Genomic DNA, 21,062 nt, shown 5'->3' on the forward strand with positions numbered 1-21,062 from the left:
ACCGGAAAATAGACTTCTTATGAAATATTCCTGTGAGTAGGTTAATGTTGGAATCAGCTGTGGGCGATCCACAGACATACCTGAACAGACAGAGGACGCCTTGGTTTTCCCCAGCAAAATGCCTGATGGAGAGACTGCTTTGTAAAGAAACTGCTGGCTGAAAAATTGGGGAACAGGAATATGCCTGCCCTGGAAAAGATAGGAATGTTTTAGGAAAGCAGCCCATTTGGTGTAAGGCTTTGGAGATCCTATTTCCCCTGCAGTGCTTGCATATTCTTTTAATTACACTTCTTCCCATCCTCAGTGTATAAAATGTGTGAAATCATGGAGGAAATGGTTGGTCGGTTCTACTTCCCAATACCTGTCTCTGAACCAGGTTGTTATCATGGGCAGATCACCCATCTCTCTGCATCAAATGGTTTCATCTGTAAAATGGGACTGTCTTCCTCACAGAGTGAGATGTTAATTTTACATTTTAAAACAAATCTTCCATGTGATTGTCTTTAAAAATAGGATAATGGAATATAATTTTCAAGTACTGTTATTACAGAATTATCAGACTTCCCTGGAAACTCCCGCATTAGTCTGGATCAGCTTTGGGTGTTTTTCAGGTACAGATGGAGAGATTCAGTCAGAGATTTTTGGCTTCCAAAGCAACCCAAGCACTTAGGACTGAACTGTGTGAAGCCGGCACCACAGAGGGAACAGCAAAAGTAGAGACAACCTGCAGAGTGTAGCCTTTTCAAAGGAAATAATGAGCTATTCAGTTACTATTCTGTGGACTTAAAAAAAAAAGTTGGGGGGGGGATGTTAGTTCAGCCACTGCTACCAAAAAATGCTCACTGCTAAACTTGCCTGCTGCAAATTAAGGCACCAAATAATGGAGAGCTGCTGCAGATGCTGGAGTCAAGAACGTTTTAAAGAGCATGAGCCTCCCCAGCAGCTAATCGCGTTTTAAAATAAAAACCCAGCCCCAGAATTCTTCTTTGTATTCTGAGTTTTTCTTCCTTCAAGGGCTTCGACACCCAGCCTAGAGCCACTTGGCCTTTGTCCAGGGCTGGTTTTGAACTTTCCTCCTTTTCCTTTGGTCCTTAGAGCCCAGCAGGTGAAAAATAGTGGGCTGGGCTGGCTTGGATTTTAATAAGAGTCTCCTCTTCTGCACTGAACATGGGAACAACTTCATTTATCAAACATAGGAATTAGATTAAATAAGCATATAAGAAGTGTTAGTGCTGAGTATTCACTCTCATCCCAGCACTGTGTTGAGTTAGTGAGGACACCCAAGTAGGTGCCATGGTTTTTATTATATGAAGTAATGAGAAAATTTTAAGAGTAGGAAAACAAATTTCTCAAAAGTGTCCTGCAGGAAATCTTGAACTCAGGCACCTGTGGCTCTGGCTATGCTGACCTGTTTTCCTGTTTTTGTTCTCAGTTGAAAATTGTATTGGCATTATCTATACTTTGTCTCTAGGGTTTCAGTGTCTGATTTGGACTCTCCATTCCCCTTTCCTACTTTAGCCCATCTTTCTCTTACTTCCTAGTATTTTAACTCATTCATTTTCTCTTCTTTTCTTCTCCAGTGCATTCCAATCTCATTTCTGGTTTGACACTCTTTGAATTTTTTTCCCCACATCTCTGACCAGGGGCTCCAACCTCTCCCCATTTCTATCACACTGCCCAAAGGACAGGGAGATTCTTTCCTCAATCTTAGAGTTCTTTGATATCAGCTCCCTCTTGGTAGCCAGATCCATGGTGAATGGAATAATCTTTGACACCCTAGCTGGAAGCTAAACTTTCACTCATGGCTATCTGCTGGTGGGAGGTTTGTTTGGAAAAGTAATTCAGCATTGTATATTAAGAGACATTAAAATGACCAAACCCTTCAGCCTAGAAATTTTCACATCTAAGAATCTATCCTAACATACTGTTTCTTAATAGGTCACTATTTACTGGGGAAATTTTATTGGTTTCAAATGTGCAAATGTGGTGAAATAAATTTATTGAAGTGTAATTTAGGCTTTAATAATTTACTCCATAAATATTTACTTAATGAAGAAATAACCTTAAATGCTGTAAAAGAGGTCAGATGTTCATACTTGATTTAGCCCCTTCCAGCCTTCTACTGAAATACCAGTGAAAGGGCAGAAAATAATCAGAACCCTAAAAACCAATGAAATCATTCAATGATGCCATTCAAGTTTCTTGGAGGAAATATTCCCGACTCTGGTGTGTCTGAGTACGATAGAAAAATTACTCAGGCACACAAAATGAAACAATCCATCAAAGCGAATGAGAACAGGTTTTTAACTATTCATGCCTTTTATCCCTACATTCAAGTATGAAGTTCAAGGTGTACAACCAGACAACCTGATAGCCTCTCTCCTGTATAGGAGAACTGACTTTTGAGATGCATAATGATACTGCCTCCATCGAAGCCCTTTCCTCCAACGGTACTTACTTTGCCTCTGAAACTATTTGGAAGTCTGTAACTTCCAGCAATGCAAAATGGCTGGAGATGAACGAGTAGTTGATAAGTTGCAGCAGCTAAAATATATTCTTATATATATAGGAGCTCAAGAAATATTCCGCCAATGTATCCTTCCTGAAGAAGTTATTCTAAGGCATAATCCAGCTGACAAATATGTTAAATCCAATGTAGGAACCCAAGAAAGAAGTTACGGGATAAAAAAATTGCAAGTACAATGAAGCTAAATAAATATTTATTTAATTATTATAACAAAAATAATTGCCAAAATAAAAAACCATCTAGAGAGAGTAGGCTATAACAAAATAATATCTAGTTTTATAATCTTATGCTATGTTAGAAAGGCTGTGTAATGTTGAGTTGAAGGAAGTAAAATTGTACTGAATTCCTTATTTTTCATTAAGATGAATTAGTGTTTTTGGTCAATAACTTATTAAGATGAGTTATAATTTTGGAAGATTATGAGGATAAAGTGACAACATTTTTTGGCAATTCAAGAGTATGAGAATAGATACAAGTTTTAAATAATGTAATTATTTTTCTAAAAATATAAGAACTTTAATGACTATAAACCCCACCTTAAAACTTACACATCTTTCCAACTGTCCATGCAACATTTACCAAAGTTGGCCACGTACTGCTTTAAAGAGAATGCTAATAAATTCTAAAAGACTATTTATTATCAAAAGTTCTTCTAGCATTTATTTTCTCTTTTCAGTCCCCATAACCAAACTACTCCAGTAAAATCTTCCCTACTGATGGTATACTAAAACTCCATGGGCATATATCCTCCCATTTTTATACCCTTTGTGATTCCCCACATCAGTGATTTTAGAAGTTTTGGGTATGGACTCAGCTTTGGTTTTTTGTTTGTTTGTTTTTAATTTTGTTAGGGGGAGGTAACTGGGTTTACTTATTTATTTTACTGGAGGTATTGGGTTTTGAACCCAGGACCTTCTGTATGCTAGCCATGTGCTCTACCACTGAGCTATACCCTCCCTCTGACTCAGCTTTGTTAAGTAGAACTTATCAGAATGTCAAGCTTCCATTTAGGGTGTAAAAAGCAGGAAAGAATGCAGCTCCCAACTTAGTAACAAGAAAAAGATAAATAATTTATAAAAAATCATAACTTTTCTTGAAGCCAAATAAGAGTTGAGGTTGCAGGGCAACCAACTAATCTGAAATATAAGGAAAGAGAAGACATCTCTCAGCAGGTACCAGGAGGCAAGCACTGGCTTACTCGGGGCAAAGCATGGAAGTAAGTTGGTGCTACCATGCAAGCAAAGACATTTCAGCTGAAATCTTTAACAAATTGCTGAAAAAGAGTGAATGTATAAAGCCATAGACACAAGGACAGTTAAATCATTTCAAGCCTCTTTTTCATTAACTTTGTTTTAGAAAGATTAGAGAGCAGGTTATCAGGCCCCAGAAAGAACTTTTATGTTGTAGACTTTTGTGGGGTGGGGAATAAGGCACAGAATCCAGATTCAGATCCTTCTCTTATATGAAAGAAAATTCTTAATATTAGGAAAGGGGGAAACCCTACCTTCTCCAGGGCACAGAAAAATACTCATTGTGTCTAGGGGAAGAAAACAGAAAAAGTCCTCCACCTCTAGGGAAAGGCAGGAAACCATTCTAGGTCCAGACCATCTTAGATCTTCTAATGCTGCAGTAGGGGAATATCACTTAAGAAGTCTACTCATGAGACCCAGGAGCACTAGGTTTGCCCAAGTCTGAAACTTAATCAGAACCACAGAGAAAGTCCTTCTGGCCCCTCCCATACTACTAGGTTGGTAAGCATCACATGGTAACAAGAAACAGCAGTTTACTGCTTGGAGCCAAGAGCATGAAGGGAAAACTTCTCTGAGATTCAGAGTCACAAGGAAAACATATAAATGAAAGTCGTAAAAAAAGAAAATTGAAAAACATCTACCAGAAACTAAGACCCGACTCAAAGCAAAAGATAACGTTAGATGAACTTGATCTCAGTATTTTACTGAGGATAACTTTCACAAACAAACCCAAACCTTGACTAGCTTAATACTTGACTATCATGACTCAGCTGCCCACACTAGAAGTCTAGCAGCAGAGTATGCCCATTTTCAGGCATAAATACTACTTACTTGAATCTCAACCATCTTGCACTCAGTGTCTGACTTGTAACCTCAAATTATAAGAAACATGAAAAGGAACACACACTCACACACACATGTAAACACAAAACCAATACTGTCAAGAATCACTGCAATCAACAAAACCACATACAGATATGACCTAGGTGAAGGAAATATCAGATAAGGGGTTTAAAATCATTCTGATTAATATGTTAAAGGATCTAGTGGGAAGAGGGACAGCATATACAAAAAGATGAGAGAATGTCAGCAGAGATAGGAAAACTATAAGAAAGAATGGAATAAAAATCCTGAAAATAATAATAGTAAAACACACAGTGATAGATAAGTAATAACTCCTACAGGCTTATTAATACTCTTGGCACAGCTGTAGAAAAATATTAACCTGAAGATAGTACAATAAAAATTACCCAAACTGAAACACAGAGAGACGGGGCAGATTGAGAGACAGAGAGAAGCATCCAAGAGCTGTGGGGCCGTCTCCGACTGTCTGATACACATGCAATTGAGCTTCCAGAAGGCAAAGCAAGAGAGATAACAAAAGATATAAGAAATACTGTAAGGAATTGGCTTACAACATTAAGGATACTGGTAAGTCCAAAATCTGCATGGTAGGCTGGCAGGCTGGGGACTCAGAGAAGAGTTGACCCTGTAGTTCAAGTTCGAAAGCTGCCCACTGGCAGAATTCCTCCTCCTTCCAGAGAGGTCAGTCTATGTCTATTAAGACCTTCACCTGGCTGGTAATCCACATGGTGGCAGGTAATTTCCTTTACTCAAAGGCTACTACTGATTGAAATGTTAATCTCATCTAAAAATTATCTTCACAAAAATATTTAGAATAATGTTTGACCAAATATCTGGGTGCTGTGGCCTAGCTAAATTGACAGATAAAACTAGCCATCACATGTTCTTTGAGCACTATATTGCTTTTTGACACAAGAAGTTCTGGGTCTGTACTTTCCCTGCCTCTTCTCAGGAATCAGACATTTCCCCAAGTGGCCTTGTTTCATTTTGTTGGAGAACAGTACTTAGATTTGGGTGATGGATGTGCTTTTTGGCACTAAGTATCATTGCTTCTAGGCCCTTTCAGCAGAGAGAGCTAGTAGATATATCTGTATATACAAAAATACACATACCTACAGAGAAAATACACACACACACACACACACACACACACACACACTGGATGATAAAGCATTTGTAGTAAAATATTAATTTGAGGAAATCTGGGTAAAAGATGGACTAAAATTCTTTGTACTTAGAGAATAACCTTTTAAAGAATAAGATTATTTCAAAATTAGAATTTAAAAAATAAAATGAGAATGTATCAATGATATCCTCCATTAGTATCGTCTACTGTTCTTTTATTTACAGCAAAGCAATTTGCTTCCACTTCCACAAACTTCCACTTTGGGTAGTTCTCAGGCTCTATCCCCTTTCCTTCCCACCTTGCCATAGACCACTGGGGAAACAGAATTCAGTGATTTTTAAATGGCTTTTCAAACTCATGCCCAGGCTACTCCAACAGACCAAACCTAAATGCACATAGCATCCCGACAAGTCTCTGTCCTTCTAGCTGCTCACCTATCTTCTAAAACATTCATTATCAACTTTACTGAGTGTTAGCAAGAGGTCTTTTAAGAAATACTGATGCTCAATCCCAACCCCGGAATTTAAAATTAAGTCGTCAGGATAGACCCTAGACATCAGTGCTTTTTAAAAGCTCTACAGGGGATTGGTATGTGCAGTCAGCATTGCCTACTACTGCTGCGAGCTTTCATCAAAATTACACATCATCAAAGCCTCGTAGGTGGTCCATCCACCATCACTCCAAACCACAAGCCATACTATTCTGCTCATTCCACAATGTGATCAGTCTCCGAACTCTCTCTGCCCTCCCAGAATTTTCAACGTGCCTTGTGAAACCTGTGGCCTTTATTGGCTGTCTTTTCTGTATCTCTAACCTCTTTGGTTTCTTCATCTTGCCAAACCAAAAAAAAAAAAAAAAGACCGCTCTCTCTCTCTCTCAGGGGCCACCTGGTCTCTCATACTCCATTTATAGAAGGGACAGGCATGTTCTTTGTTCTCCACTACTCCAAAACAAATTTCTCTTTCTTCCTAGTTTGAACTTCAGGTCATCAGACTTCAGCACCTGCCACTCTTCTTTGATATTGTCATTCCATATTCCTTGAGCTTTTCAGAAACTGGTCCTGTTTTCCCCCTTCATCTTGCCCCCTCATACCATTTTTTGGTGATGGCAGTATCTATTTGCTGGGCTCCTGTACTCTGTCATTTTGATTCTCATCTTCTACCCGCCACATTAGATCTCAGTTCCATTTTCATGCTTGAAGCCAGGTCTGGTATCCAGTGGATTTAGGAAATGTAACCTTCATGAAGACGTGGACCAACTTTTATTATCAATGTTTCCTGCTTGCAACAGCTTTCCACCATCAGTGTATGACCAAATCTAAATCCTGTTCCACCCTACAGCTAAATTCAAGGAAGATTAAGATGAAGACAGCTTGTAGCTTTGGGGCTAGGAAGGTATTTAGCCCTTATAAGGAAAAAAACTCCTACCCTGAAGGGCCCTTGTATCTCCAAGCACCTGTCAGGGTAAATGCATTTAACTGGCTTCTTAATGCTCGTTTCTCTACTGAAACCAGATCTGGTATTCTCTGAAGCTTGCCTCTATATTTTTCTGCACTTTCAGATTTTGATTCAGAATGTTTCATTCTCTTTCAGTTTCCCCAGTATTCATCTTATACTGTTATTTGCTATCATTTTAGCCTGTCCTTTATCAAGAAACATTTGCTAAATATGGCCATTTATTCTAGAGAGAAATAAACTAAGATTTCCTGTATGATTGTGTATCAGTTCTCATTTTTTTTCCACTGAGAATAGCATAAGAGTTATGCAGTCTTCAACCTCTTCAGATTGAAGAATTATAGTTGGAAAATAAGGAGATTGTACAATCAGAGCTGTAAGACTTCATGATATATTCACAATGGAGTCTATTACAGTTAATGAAGTATTTACAATCAGAATTGAACCAGGAGTCAAATATTTGAATTCCAGCATTAACCACCATTAATTAATTATGTGATCTTGGGCAAACCATTACATCCAGGTAAACCTCAGTTCCCTCTCTGTAAAACAGGAAAAATTATAGCTCTGCTTGCTTTCCTATAAAATATGGGGTGGGAGGGAATGTTGCAGAGACCAGATTAAATAATGTCCCAGACAGTGCTTGGAAAACAGCTAAGTGCTATTCAGTTAGAGTTTTCTGCATGTGTTGTTGTTAGCGTTGTGTTTTTGTTTTTGTTTTTCAAGCAGAAAGCTGGGGTCTCACTGATGTACAACCTGCTCAGAGTCAGGGCATGAATTCAAGTTTTTCTTCGTTGCTTCTGAAATCAGGATTCAAGAGGAGATGAGAGTATGTAAGAGGGCCCTACTTTCTTCTGTTTTCTTATTTGTACCCCACAACTTCCAGCTCACATCCCAACGTTGCAAGAGTTTTCTGTCCTCAGGGGTACCACAGAGACCGTAGGGGTCCCATTCCCAACTTACTGAAACATAACTCATTCTTGGATGAACTATTTTCTTAACTATTAGACCACACAAATATTAGATCACACAAACAAACCAAATCTGGAATTAATTTAAAGGATAAAAATCTCTAAACCAACCAACTAGCTGTCTTCACAGTGTGTGAAGATGCTCCAGATTAAAATGATTTATATTACAGTTCTCCCACTCAATTAGCCCTGTTTGGTTGCAGTTACCACCTAATAAAAGTCAAAAGCAAGGGCTTTCTTAATGCTGTGTTCACTTTCATCCCAGCAGGAAAAGACATCTTTCAGCCGGGAAGCTACAGTTCTGTAGTGGCTGCTTTGGGTAATGTTACTCTATTATGTTTTAGCTCAGAGATGTTAGCTATCTTATGTTAAAAAAATGTTATAAGAAGATATTTAAGAAGTCCATAAATCAGTATTCATTGTGGCACTAAAGATGCTAATTCTTAAGAAGGAAATAATGTGTGGCATTCTGCTAGAATTCTATATGACCATTTTATTGCAACAGAGTTGTAGAGATAAAAAGAGTTGTTGCTTTCATTGACTCTAACTCTCATTTATGAAGGGAAATACACTCATGTCTTTTACCAGAGGAGATGTAATTGTTATTCATGTTGAGATAGAGGTTTATTAGCAGTTTTATCATAGAGATTCAGATAGAAATAAAGGCATTTAGGTTATTACAAGATATTAATTAGAAATGTCAGCCAACTGCAGTAGTAGGTTTCTTTATGGCATAACGTTCGAAATTATCTGCTGATTTGGTGGATGCTTATGAGCTCAGCAGTCTGAGTCTGAGTTCACAACTTTCATCACATGTGTGAATAGCCGCAGAGGGTTCAGACTACGCTGGTGTGTTTCTAAGCAACTTGTGGGATCCATAGCCAAGTTTCCCCAATTGCAGGCTATTTCATAAAGTTTGTCATTTATGCTTTTGTTTTCCTCCAAAGTCACAAAAGAATTTGTGAGTGACTATTCACATTTATTCAGTCAGCAAGCATTTATTGGGTGACTTCTCTGTGCTAGGAACTCTGCTTAGCTCTAGGAATTTACAAATGAGAGAGATACGATGTTTGACCTCTTAGAGCAGGAAAGACAGGCAAGGCAATTGTAACACACTGTGTTCCTTGTGATACAGGCATGCAGAGCTTTAAGAAGCATTAGAAATGACATCAGATATAGATTTGGGGGCATCAGAAAAGGTTTTGAGGGGAAACTGCAGCTAGGCTGATCCATAAAAGACAAGAAATAGTTGCTCAAGTAAAGAGGGAGAGAAAACTGTTCTAGGTACACACAAAAATCTGAAGGAAAGCCTAGCAGCCAGAGCGGGCTATTTGGAAGGCAGCTTAGGAAGTAACGTTCAGTATGGCAGAAATGTCTACTTTAGATACGGGGGTGGGAAGAAAAGAGGCTAATAGAAGTAGGAGCTGGTCTTGCAAGGGAATACCCACCCGGTGTGGTGGTCTGTGCTTCATCCGAGGAGTCTGAAGGAATTCAGACAAGGGAGTGAAATCACTGGATTGGCTACAGGGTGGGAAATGGATTGGAATGTGGTAGAAGTAAAAGTAGCCAGGAGGTTATTGCAATAATCCAGATGCAAGTGGCAAACTGTGTGGCATAAAAACTGATGGCTTTTATTTTCTGCATGATTTGGGAGGAGAGTAGCTGAGAAGGAGATAAAAGGAGGGTAGCATTCAAAGGCATGAGAACTTCAGAGAAAATTTCTGACTGCGGAAACAGGAGGTCTGCTGGGCAACACTGACGGACTCATTGGTGATGAAGGGGATAAATTTATAGTGGCGACATCAGCATGGTTGTTTGAGTTTTTCCGATAATACTCTACAGCACATGTGTGATGTATTGCGGGTGGGCAGCTGAAGTGATCTGTCAAAAGACTGGATGAAGAATGAACAATGGAATTTAAACCGGTTTAGAAAGAAAGAAAATACAAAAAGGGACTAAATGATAGGGAGGAAGTAGTGAGGCTAAAGACTCAAGATCTGAGATCAGACATAATTGGATCAAGGGAAGGGCCAAAGGGCAGCAAAGATGCATAAGGCATTGTTCTATCACAAAAAGTAACATATCATTGGTAGTGAAAATATCTCTGGAAATAAATTAGATGGGGAATTTTTTTTTTTAACTTCAGACTCTTCTCAGGAAGAATCTTATATGTCTTTTGAACCTATTGCAAGTGAGGAGTCTTCAGAATGAAAGGGATGTGATCCACTTATATTAAGTTTCTGTATCTCTGCCTCGTTTTTCTGTCTCTCCTTCTCCAAGACTCTAAGGTTTATGACCTCTCCAGGATGAGGGCTGGTAGTGGAAAGAAAGACAAAGGAACAGGAAAAAATCTTGGTAGACTGGTACCATAGAGAGACGGCATTGATGCTTTCTGGGCTTGGCAAATATATAGATTTACTTACTGATTCTTCCTTCTATGGAGTACGTTGTGGAAGTTTTTAATATACCTCCTTCCCCCCACAACACTGAGGCTCTCTCACCCACAGTTCCCTCAATAACACAGTCAAATACCTCTCTTCTTGTTGGTTAATTATGATTTCTCTCTCAGCCCTTGAGCATCCAGAGGTACTGTTTCAGCCTTTTACTGCGGAGACGTCATTACGCCTCCAGGCACCTCCTGGGTAGTGCTGCAGGTCACTTATGTGGCCGTGTCTAGCTCGTGAACAACAAACACTGTGGGCTGTCTGAGACGGCCGTGGAGGTGTTCCACTCAAACTGCTCTCTTTTTTAAATTAATTAATTAATTTTAAACCATTTTTTAATTGAAGTATAGTTAATTTGCAGTGTTGTGTTAGTTTCAGGTGTACAGCAAAGTGATTTAGTTACATATATTCTTTTTCAGAATCTTTTCCATTATAGGTTACCACAAGATATTGAATATAATTCCCTGTACACAGTAGGTTCTTATTGTTTATCTATTTTATATATAGTAGTTTGTATCTACTAATCCCAAACTCCTAATTTATCCCTCCCCCTGCCCCCACCTTTCCCCCCTGGTAGCCATAAGTTTGTTTTCTATGTCTGTGAGTCTATTTCTGTTTTGTTTATACGTTCATTTGTATCATTCAGTCACACTCCCTGACTTCAGACCATACTACAAGGTTATAATAATCAAAACTCTCTTAAGAGAAATGCTGTGCAGGAGCAGAGTTGAACTGCTGCACACTTTGGATCAATCAAGGCGTTTATCTCAGGCCACATTCTCCTGGCACGCAAGGGTACTAAAACACGGTCAGTACTGCCCAGTGCAGGGTTCTTCAGCTCAAGGACTCTCCCATCAGTCTACCTGCGACTTTCTCAGAGCTAAGCTGCAGCCTGACGCTCTTCCTACCTAATTCTTTCTTCTGCCTTTCATTTCACAGGTATTAGACCCATATCGCGGTGGAAGGTTCTCTCCCGCCTACTCTTGCTTCCTCTTTCTTTATCCTTCCCAGGGGTTCTCCCAATAAACATCTTGCACATTTGATGCCATCCTGCCATCTGCTTTTTGGAGGACCGGGTTGGAATAGCCACCTCCCAGTAGCAGCTACCGCCAGCTCCCTCAACCAGCCTCTCACCCTTTAGAATTCACAGGCCTGAGTTCAATCCATCGTGGATGCACACTCCACATCAAGCTCCAGGTGGCCTTCCATCTTAACGGTACCTGGGATTTGTTTTAATCAGGTATGGAAAGACATAGACATAGGGATGACTGTCATGAAGGAAGAAACGTGTTATATACACAGACTGTTAGAAAGAGGAGGCACAGCATGCCACGAGGAAGCACCAGGGTTAATCCGGAGGCAGAAGTGCGGGAGAAAATGGGCAAGAGCCTCCAGTGTGATTCCTGCTGGGAGGAGTGATCCAGGCAAAGCAAGTAGGCTTAGGAGCAGCTAGTTTGAACAGTTTAAGTGGGCGCTGGTGTGCAGGGGTTGTCCCTAGCTATCTGACATCTGGCCCCGGGGTGATTAGGGCAGGGGAATAGTGGCCCAGAAAGTGAAAGCAAGATAAAGAAGGTGGTTGAGTCTATAGGTTCTGGATGGGTTGGTTTGCATATGAAAGGCACTCTGTGGTGGGTTGTTCTTTGTCTCATGAGGGTAGCTAGCCCTGCGAGGGACAGTCCCTCCAGTGTCAGCGAGAAACCAAGATGCCAAAGAATCAAAATAATGAAAATAAAGACGCAATTAATAAATCTTTGAAGTCCTCATTTTTCTAGAGATAGGGAATAAGTCTCCCCCACGCCCACTCCATCCTGTGTGGGGGTGCGGAGAGCATCACAATAAATTCTCCCAGTCTCTTTTGTAGACTGAAGGTGGGTAAAAAAATGTTTCTTGGAAATACATTATTTTCATGAAACTGATTTTTGGCTACTTTCTATGCAAATCCTACATAGGCGGTCTAGAAACTCTCCTTGGTCTTGAAACAAATTTGATAGAGTTCCACTTTTACATCCTGTTACCACAGATTACTCATTGTTTCCTTAGAACAGAAATGCCATTTTCCATCCCTTCATGTGAAAATCTTGCCGATTTTCAAATTTCAACTAAAATATCATCATTGTTATAAAGTTTTCTATGTTTGCTCTGCTAGATATAATTTCACCTTTCAGTGAATCCTCACAGATCTTTACTTCTAATGTTCAATGCTACATCAACTTCTCTTAGGACATTTATAGTTTGCTAGCTTGATTTTTATTTTGGCTTTCTATTAAGTAATATTTTTGCAGCAAGTCACCTGTCGGGAGCTTAGCGAACATGTTTGCCCTGGAAATTCAGGGCATTATCACCAGAAGTCTGATTCCCATGGTGGTCTTTAGATGTCTTGGGAGAAATATCAAAGAGATCTTTTGATTTGATGATGAAAATCTAGGACACTAGGATTCAGATTCAGGTTCTAGCAAAAAAGTTGACGATATAGGCCATTTTGACTGATAAAAAGGAACTGAGAAAGAATACAGTGGATTTAATTAAGATAAAGAAGAATCAGAGTTGGAAGACCCATTTAAAGACAAAGATTCTAAAGCAGAGATAATACAACAGGAAAAAAAACATTGTCATAGTGTTTTTTAAGTTAAAGTGGAAAAAAATAGCAGAACATCCATAAAGCCAAAATTATAATTATACACTTATCCTAAATGGTATCAAAAAATTTGATAAAGCTATAAAAATTAAGATCGTATGGTTTAAGCATAATGATGGAAAAACAGTAAATGCAATAGAATTATGACCCCAAAAAGATATCTAAATATATCTGTGACCTTGATAGAACTTGAGACATGATTGGAGAGGTATCCTTGTCAAGAGGGGTTAAAATGTTGTTGAAACAATTGTCTTCTCATATGGAGAAGAAAACAAAACTAGGTTCCCACACCAACCAAAGTCAAAAACAAACTCCAAATGTCTAAACACCTACATGTGGGGGGGGGGGGGGAAACTCTAAAAACTATTAGAATACAATGTAGAAGAAAATGGTAAATATTGAAGTAGGAATGCATTTTTTTCAATTACAACAAAAACAGTAATCTTTCATATGTAAACTTTCTGTAGAACAAAAGGCACCATAAACAAAGTTAAGATATACCACAAACTGGGAAAAGAGATTTATAGCAAATGTAACAGGCAAAATATTAATATCTAAACCATAAAGGAATTCCTGCAAATCAATTTAGAATAGACAAATAGGAAAATGAATGAAAGATACAAAAAGACAATTCACAGAAGATGAAACCCAAGTGACAACAAATATGAAAAAATATTCTACCTCAATTTAATCAGGAGAATGCAAGTAACAGCAGTGAGATACTCTGTAACCCCATCAAAGATCCTTGAGTGAGAACGTGCCAGTCTTTGGCAAGGAAGAGAAGATGTGAGAACTCTCGAACACTGCTGATGAGAATATAAACTGCCACAACTATTTTGAAGAGGCATTTGGCAATATTCAGTAAAATTGTATATGTCTATAACTTGTGACCTAGCAATTTCATTTCTAAATATATTCCCTGGAGAACTTCTCCCTCATGTGCAAGAGGAGACGTCTTCCAAGATATCCAGGGAAGCATTGTTGGTTATTTGTAATCCAAACTAAATAAAACACAAAAGTAGGAAAAAACAAATCCATTAGGTGAAGAAAGGATAAATACAGGTGTATGCCACATATTACAGAGTAATCAAAAGAGGTAAAATAGAACTGTGTGTAATGATACAGATCTGGTAATCATAAGACTGACAGAAAAAAACAAGCTGCAGAAGGCCATTTACAGTATGATTTAATTTTGGCAAAATCAACATATGGTATGATATATTTTTATTAATAAATGCACATACAATTATGATTAAAAATATGGACATGATACCTACATACCTCATCCGTGATAATGTTAATTTCTGTAGAGAAAACAAGAACATTGGGACATGAAGGAAAACAGGGAACTTGATCAGTCACCTTTTCTTTTAAAAATGAATTTCTTAATCAAATGTGAAAAAATACTTTAAGTGGTAAGCACGATTGGGACAGTTTTCTACCTGCAGAAAATTTACACTTTTCTATATTTAAGTTTTAAAAGTAGTAACTTAAAAAGCTAGTGAAGGATGAAAAACTGAAATAACTTCAAAGGAGAAGTGCAGAAAAAAAAGAGGAAAGAAAGAGAAATGGATTGAGGTTTAGAATCGAAGTAACAAAAGTAGACGAGGGTTCAAGCACAAATGTCACTAAAGTCTCGCTCCAGCTCCTGATTATTTCCAAGTGTAACTGGTTACCTGTGGGCACATCTAGACTCCTGGCTTCTAAGGGCACAGTGTGTCCCCACGTATTTGTATCTATCACCCACGGCACCTAGCACAATGCCTTACACTGAAAAGGTGATCCCGAGACACATGTTGACTGAATCAAACCAATGGCCTTCACATCAGACTTCACAAAGAGGGAAAGATAATTTTCTCAGGCACTTGGGAGTTGGTTGCCCTTTTACAAAAGAAGAAAGACCAACCAGGAGAGTGGCTTGGAACTGTGGGAATTTGCCCAAAAGGCTTTAAGGAGTCCCCACCTGCATGCATGACAGCTGCTCACACAATGGATCTTACAGACAAATAAAGAAAATTAACAAATGGGTAATGGACCAAATCTACTCCAATGAAAAGGGGGCAATAAAGAAATCCACATCTAACTCTTCCTGGTGTAGATCAGTAACAGAATCTATCTGAATCACCGAAGGCTGGGTGGCGAATGACAATCAACACTAATTTGGTACTATGAATGTCCTGGCAGGAGGGACAGGAGGCTATCCTGCTAAATCATATTTAAATTAGCCAATGTGGGCAGCTGCCTCACAGATAGTGCTGGTGGAGGACAATGCAAGACAGATGATTTACCAATTAAATGAAGCAGGCTTCCCAAACACTGATGGCCGAGGACTGGGGTGCCATGTGTTTCTGCCAGACGCAGATCTGTTTCCATAACCAAATTAGGCTTCAAGTTTAGAACTCATATGTCTAACCCTCCCTACTTTGTCTCCCACCCTCTACATACATACAAAGAGGCTGCATGTTAATGAACAAAACTCAGACTTTCTCCATTTCTCCACTTGTCAAAGTCTCTTTCACCTTCACAACCAACAGTAAATCACACGTTCTGCTTGAACAGGCACTCAGACAAAACCCCCAGCAAATGGCTATCATAGGAACGAGGCCTTTGTCAGAGCATAGGCATTGTGCTTCAAAAAGGGAGAGAGGGCCCATGTGGAAACAGGAAAGCTCATTCTGGCCATTCTTTTAAAAATGCAGCATCTGATGCAAGCTAGAATTCAGAAATGAATTCAAGCAATTTCCAAAGGACTGCAAAGCCAATGAGAAGACTAGAGATTGTGTAATAATAATAACCAACATTTGTGTAGGAATATGTGCAGTGTGTTTATACTGTCGCTTGTATAGTCTTCAGAAAAATGTCCAGTATTTTTTATTATTATCTTCCTTTTATAGATGGAGAATCAGAGAAAGTAAGTAATATTCCTAAAGTCTCACAACCTAAGACTTAGGATTAAAACAAAAATAAATGTTGCTCTTTTACTGTAACAAACATCTCTAAAATGTCTTTCTAATTATGCAATCTGAGTACAGATCTGAAAAGCAGGAAGGCATGACAAGGCTATTTGACACCATTCAGGGAGTCTATTAAAGGAGAGAGAGAGAGGGAAAGGACAAAAGCACAAAAGAAAAAGTAGAAAGAATAAGAGAGCATAGAAATGTACACAGGAATTAAGAGAAGAGATATTTGTTCACCATGACTTTTACTCAAAAAGTAGCCATGTTCCAATTTATCTTTTTCGGTAGTAAAGTAGAGGCAATACAATGAAATTGCAATAAATGTTGCAGCATTAACTGATGAACCAGACAAGGTAAAAATCTCAGACTAGAAAATGTTTTGAAAGATGAATGGCAAATGCGAAACGGCGGGACAGTGTAGTTTTAGAATCCTTGAAAAAAGATGCTAAAAGAAGCCTCTAAGGCAGCTGATTGCAAACACCTGATTTTACAAAGGAAAAAATGGGAGAAGAAAGAAGAAATGACTCATTAGTACAGGTGGAGAACCAGGACTAGGTCCAAAGTCCTTGGATTTCCTGTCCATCCCAGTACCAAAGTCACCCAACATAACTCGAGTCTCAGAGGGGAAGAAAAAGACAACTAACCTCTCTTAGCACCACCATGTCCAAGGCACTGTGCTAGACACTTTTTAGGGGACTCCAGAGCAGCCTTTGTAATGCTTACCTTAGGTAGCTAGAAGACTCTGTAGGATGAGGGGAAGGCTTGCTGAATACAGAGGTAAACATTACCTATTGTGGTTCTGGAAAAGGAAATCATATCTCCTGTACCTACTGGAGCTGAAGAGCTCGTTAAATATCATGAACAAGAAAAGCCAATGGATATATTTTTATAAATATGCCTTTTCTCAGTTTTCTAAAGGGATTTTTTTTAGAGCTTATTAAGCATGGAATGAAAAAGGGGAAAGGCTTCATTGATCTTTTTTAAAGTACCAGTAAAGCACAAGAAACAAATCTGAGGTAAAAGAGATGCTTTTTCTAATATGTGACAACGACCAAAAAACCTCTAGGATATTGATACTGGAAAGTATCTTATATTATTTTTAAAGGAATTATTTTGAAAATGGTGCACAATAAAGTTTGCAGGTGTAACTACATCTTTCCATGTGGTAATACACCAAGCCAGTGTGAGTAAATTACAAGCTGTGAGACGAGATCTGGTCTGGGAGTTTGAGTGTGAGCTTGTCTAGGGAATGCATCTAAAGGAACAACAACAACAACAAAAAGATGATATTTGTATGAAGATGAGTTCACTACCAGTTACAATCCAGAATAGGAATGTTGGAACCTTTGCACCCATTGCTTTAAATATCTACTCCATGTGCTGCTGTTGCTGCCAAAAGACTGGCAGTTACCTGGGCATGATCTGAAGGGATGCTGGGGAAGCACAGATCATCTTACTATGCTGTGTGCAAGATCGTGATTTGGCCATAGCTGGAATACTGTTTGTAACTTCCATGCACACAGCAAGGGATGCATGTGACAGAGCTGAAGGAAATTGAGAGGAAAACATGAAGATAATCACGTGGAAGAAAAGGAACCCACATGAGGATAAATTAAAATAACAGTTTGTTTATAAACATGAAGGTGAGGAGAATGTGGCATATAAACAAGCAATGTGAAAGGGACAGATACTGAAATATAAAAGCAGATCTCCTCTCCCACACTAAGTTTGGGACTTGAATGAGGGCACTTCAAGGAAGCAGAGGTGTTAGTTCTGGTTCTGCTACGAACCAGCTATTGGACCTTGAGTGGTTCCTTTACTCTCTCCGGACTTCACTCTTCATCTGTCAGATAAATGGGACTTGGATAGATTAAGTGCAGTTTCATGAAATGAGTATTTATTTAGCAACTACTGTGGACACACTGAGACCCTAAAAGCTATGACACTATAGCTACATTGTTGAAAAGCTTACAGTCTAGTCATAGGAATAAGATATGTTCTAATTGATTTTTGTTTTTGTTTTTGTAATACGGATTGGGATGTGTTCATTTTTTTAAGGGACTTAATAAATACCTACTGATGGTGGAGGCAGCATCTAAAATACAGTTTGGAAGAGGAGCAGAACTGTTTTTCTGTAAAAGATGGACTTGGAGAAATCATTTCTCTTTGAGGGATTTACACAGGCAAATGTGTAGAAGCAAGAAACTGTAAAGTATTGATCGAAGGAAGAATGGCCCGGTTTGGCTAGAGTATAAGGGACTGTGTGAGGGAGTTAGGAGCTGAGGCTAAAAAAAAAGACTGGGGACACATGAAGGAGGTGCTTGAATTCCAATGGCATAAATCTATCTCCAGAGCTGTTTAATGTTTATAATTAGAAGATTAAACTTGACTAGCATCTAATGTTTTGAAGATGGTTCTGAAGATGGATTAGAGACAGTAGGATTAAGAAACTATTTCCACACCAAAGTTAACGCTTGTGAACCTCAAATTAGAATTGTGACATTTATTTATTCATTAATTCACCAAGGATTGAATGAAATCCTCCTAAGTGGTGGGCACTGCAGGAAGGGTTGAAGATTCAGATGTAAATGACAGATAGTTCTCGATTGATCTTGAGGATCTCAGAAGGCATAGACAGGTACAGCGGAGGACAACTTTTGTTTGTATCTGCCCAGCACTTTTCTCCTTTACTTTCTCAGCAGTGCCCTGATTTTAGGAAACTAGCTACCCTCTTCCTTTTGGATATAATCTTTTTTGTTTGTTTTGTTTTGTTTTGGTTTGGTTTTTGTTGGTTTTTTTTGGTGCCTCTTTTTTACACTTTTTTTGAATATATATTTTTATTGAAGTATATAGTCAGTTTACAGTGTTGTATCAATTTCTGGTGTACAGCATAATGCTTCAGTCATACATGAACATACATATATTCATTTTCATATTCTTTTTCACCATAAGTTACTATAAGATATTGAATATAGTTCCTTGTGCTATACAGTATAATCTTGTTGTTTATCTATTTCATATATATGTTAGTATCTGCAAATCTTGAATTCCCAATTTATCCCTTCCCATCCCCTTCCCCCACTGGTAACCATAAGTTTGTTTTCTATGTCTGTGAGTCTGCTTCTGTTTTGTAAATAAGTTCATTTGCCTTTTTTTTTTAGATTCCAAGTATAAGTGATATTATAAAGAAGCAGTGGTATATTTATACAATGGAATACTACTCAGCCATAAAAAAAGAATAAATAATGCCATTTGCGGCAACATGGGTGGACCTGGAGATTGTCATTCCAAGTGAAATAAGCCAGAGAGAGAAAGAAAAATACCATATGATATCACTTATATGTCGACATAATCTTATTTGGACTATCAGTCAAGGTATCTTGTATTTTGAGAACCAGAGGAAAGGAAGAAGTGATAAAGGAAGTCATATAATTAGTTGGAAGGAGACTATTTCCTGAAAGCAGGGAATATTCATGAAATCAGGAAGAGAAAGTCTCAAGAAAGAAGAAGGAGTCCACAGCAACGGATGGTGCAGCAAGCCTCAGTAGGATGAGGACTGCAGCGATGGTATTGGTCTGGCAGTTAGGACATGGTGAGCTTCAGAAAATCGCCTGGGGAATGTGGTAACAGGATTCTTGAATCCCCACACTCAGGCATTCAGATTTAGAAGGACTAGGGAGGGGCCTTAGGATCTACATTTATAATAAGCACTACTGATCACTTTGGTGCAGAAGAAAATATAGCCCATATTTTTAGAAACACGAGGTGAGTATGATTTTCATTTATAAGAGGAAAAAACATGAAATTACCTAATTCAGGGACCGTTTCAATGACCAAATGAAATCAATAGCCTGGTTGATCTGATCAACTGTGCAGAAACTAGTCATTACCATGGCAAAGGGGGAAGGAACATTCAATAAAAAATGATTGATTCATTGTTCATATAAAAGATAAACGTAGAAATAGATTTTGTTTCAAGTGATTTGGATAAAAACTAAAAGCTATCTAAGCTCCAAAGAAATGTATGTTTTTATTTCTTTAGATATTTCTATTTCTATTACTGTTTCAATAAAGTGGATATAAAGCAGACAACAGATATTATATATCTATTCCTCAATATAATCATGCCCCAGCTTTCTGGTCTCACTGCTCTCCCACTCAGTACAGTTGGAGAGAGATTGATTAATTTCCTGTTTTCCTTGTTGCCACACTCCCCTGCACTTCTTGATTGCTGCTGGGGCTAGAACTAAGAAAATGACACCAGGACGAATGTTGTTGTGGCATTTCCCACCCACTGGAACCAGGAAGTATTTGAAATCTTGCCAGACAGCTAGTCCTCAGGAGACAGTGTCTCCTTTCCTCTTTTAACTAAAAAAGTCCTTTTTTTAAAACTTACATACAGAGACCTCATGTTTTCAATGTTTGGTGCTTAAGAATGAGTCATTCAGGTGGAGTTTTTCAGGTGTTCAAGTTGTCTTGGAACACCTCATTATACAGAATGATCCGTGCATATACTCAGAAATTAAAAGGCTCTGGGTTCTAGGCTCAGCTCTGCCCTGAATATAAAAGTAATCTAGGGAAGAGTTTTAACCTTTGTGGAATCATAGAAGACTCTAGACAAAGAATATCAGTGCTCGATAGAACCTGAGAGATTATTTGGCCCAACTCCTTTGGTATACAGTTGAGGAAACTAAGGGACTGACCACAGAAATGACTTTCCTTACATCACTTGGTTGATAATGACTTTTGCTGGGAGCAAAACACAGACATCTTGACCCCCCAGTCCTATCTTATTCTCACTGCACCTCACAGCTTTGGGGGATCCATTAGGAAA

Source organism: Camelus ferus, chromosome 23, assembly GCF_009834535.1.
Source record: "Camelus ferus isolate YT-003-E chromosome 23, BCGSAC_Cfer_1.0, whole genome shotgun sequence".
Classification (NCBI taxonomy): domain Eukaryota; kingdom Metazoa; phylum Chordata; class Mammalia; order Artiodactyla; family Camelidae; genus Camelus; species Camelus ferus.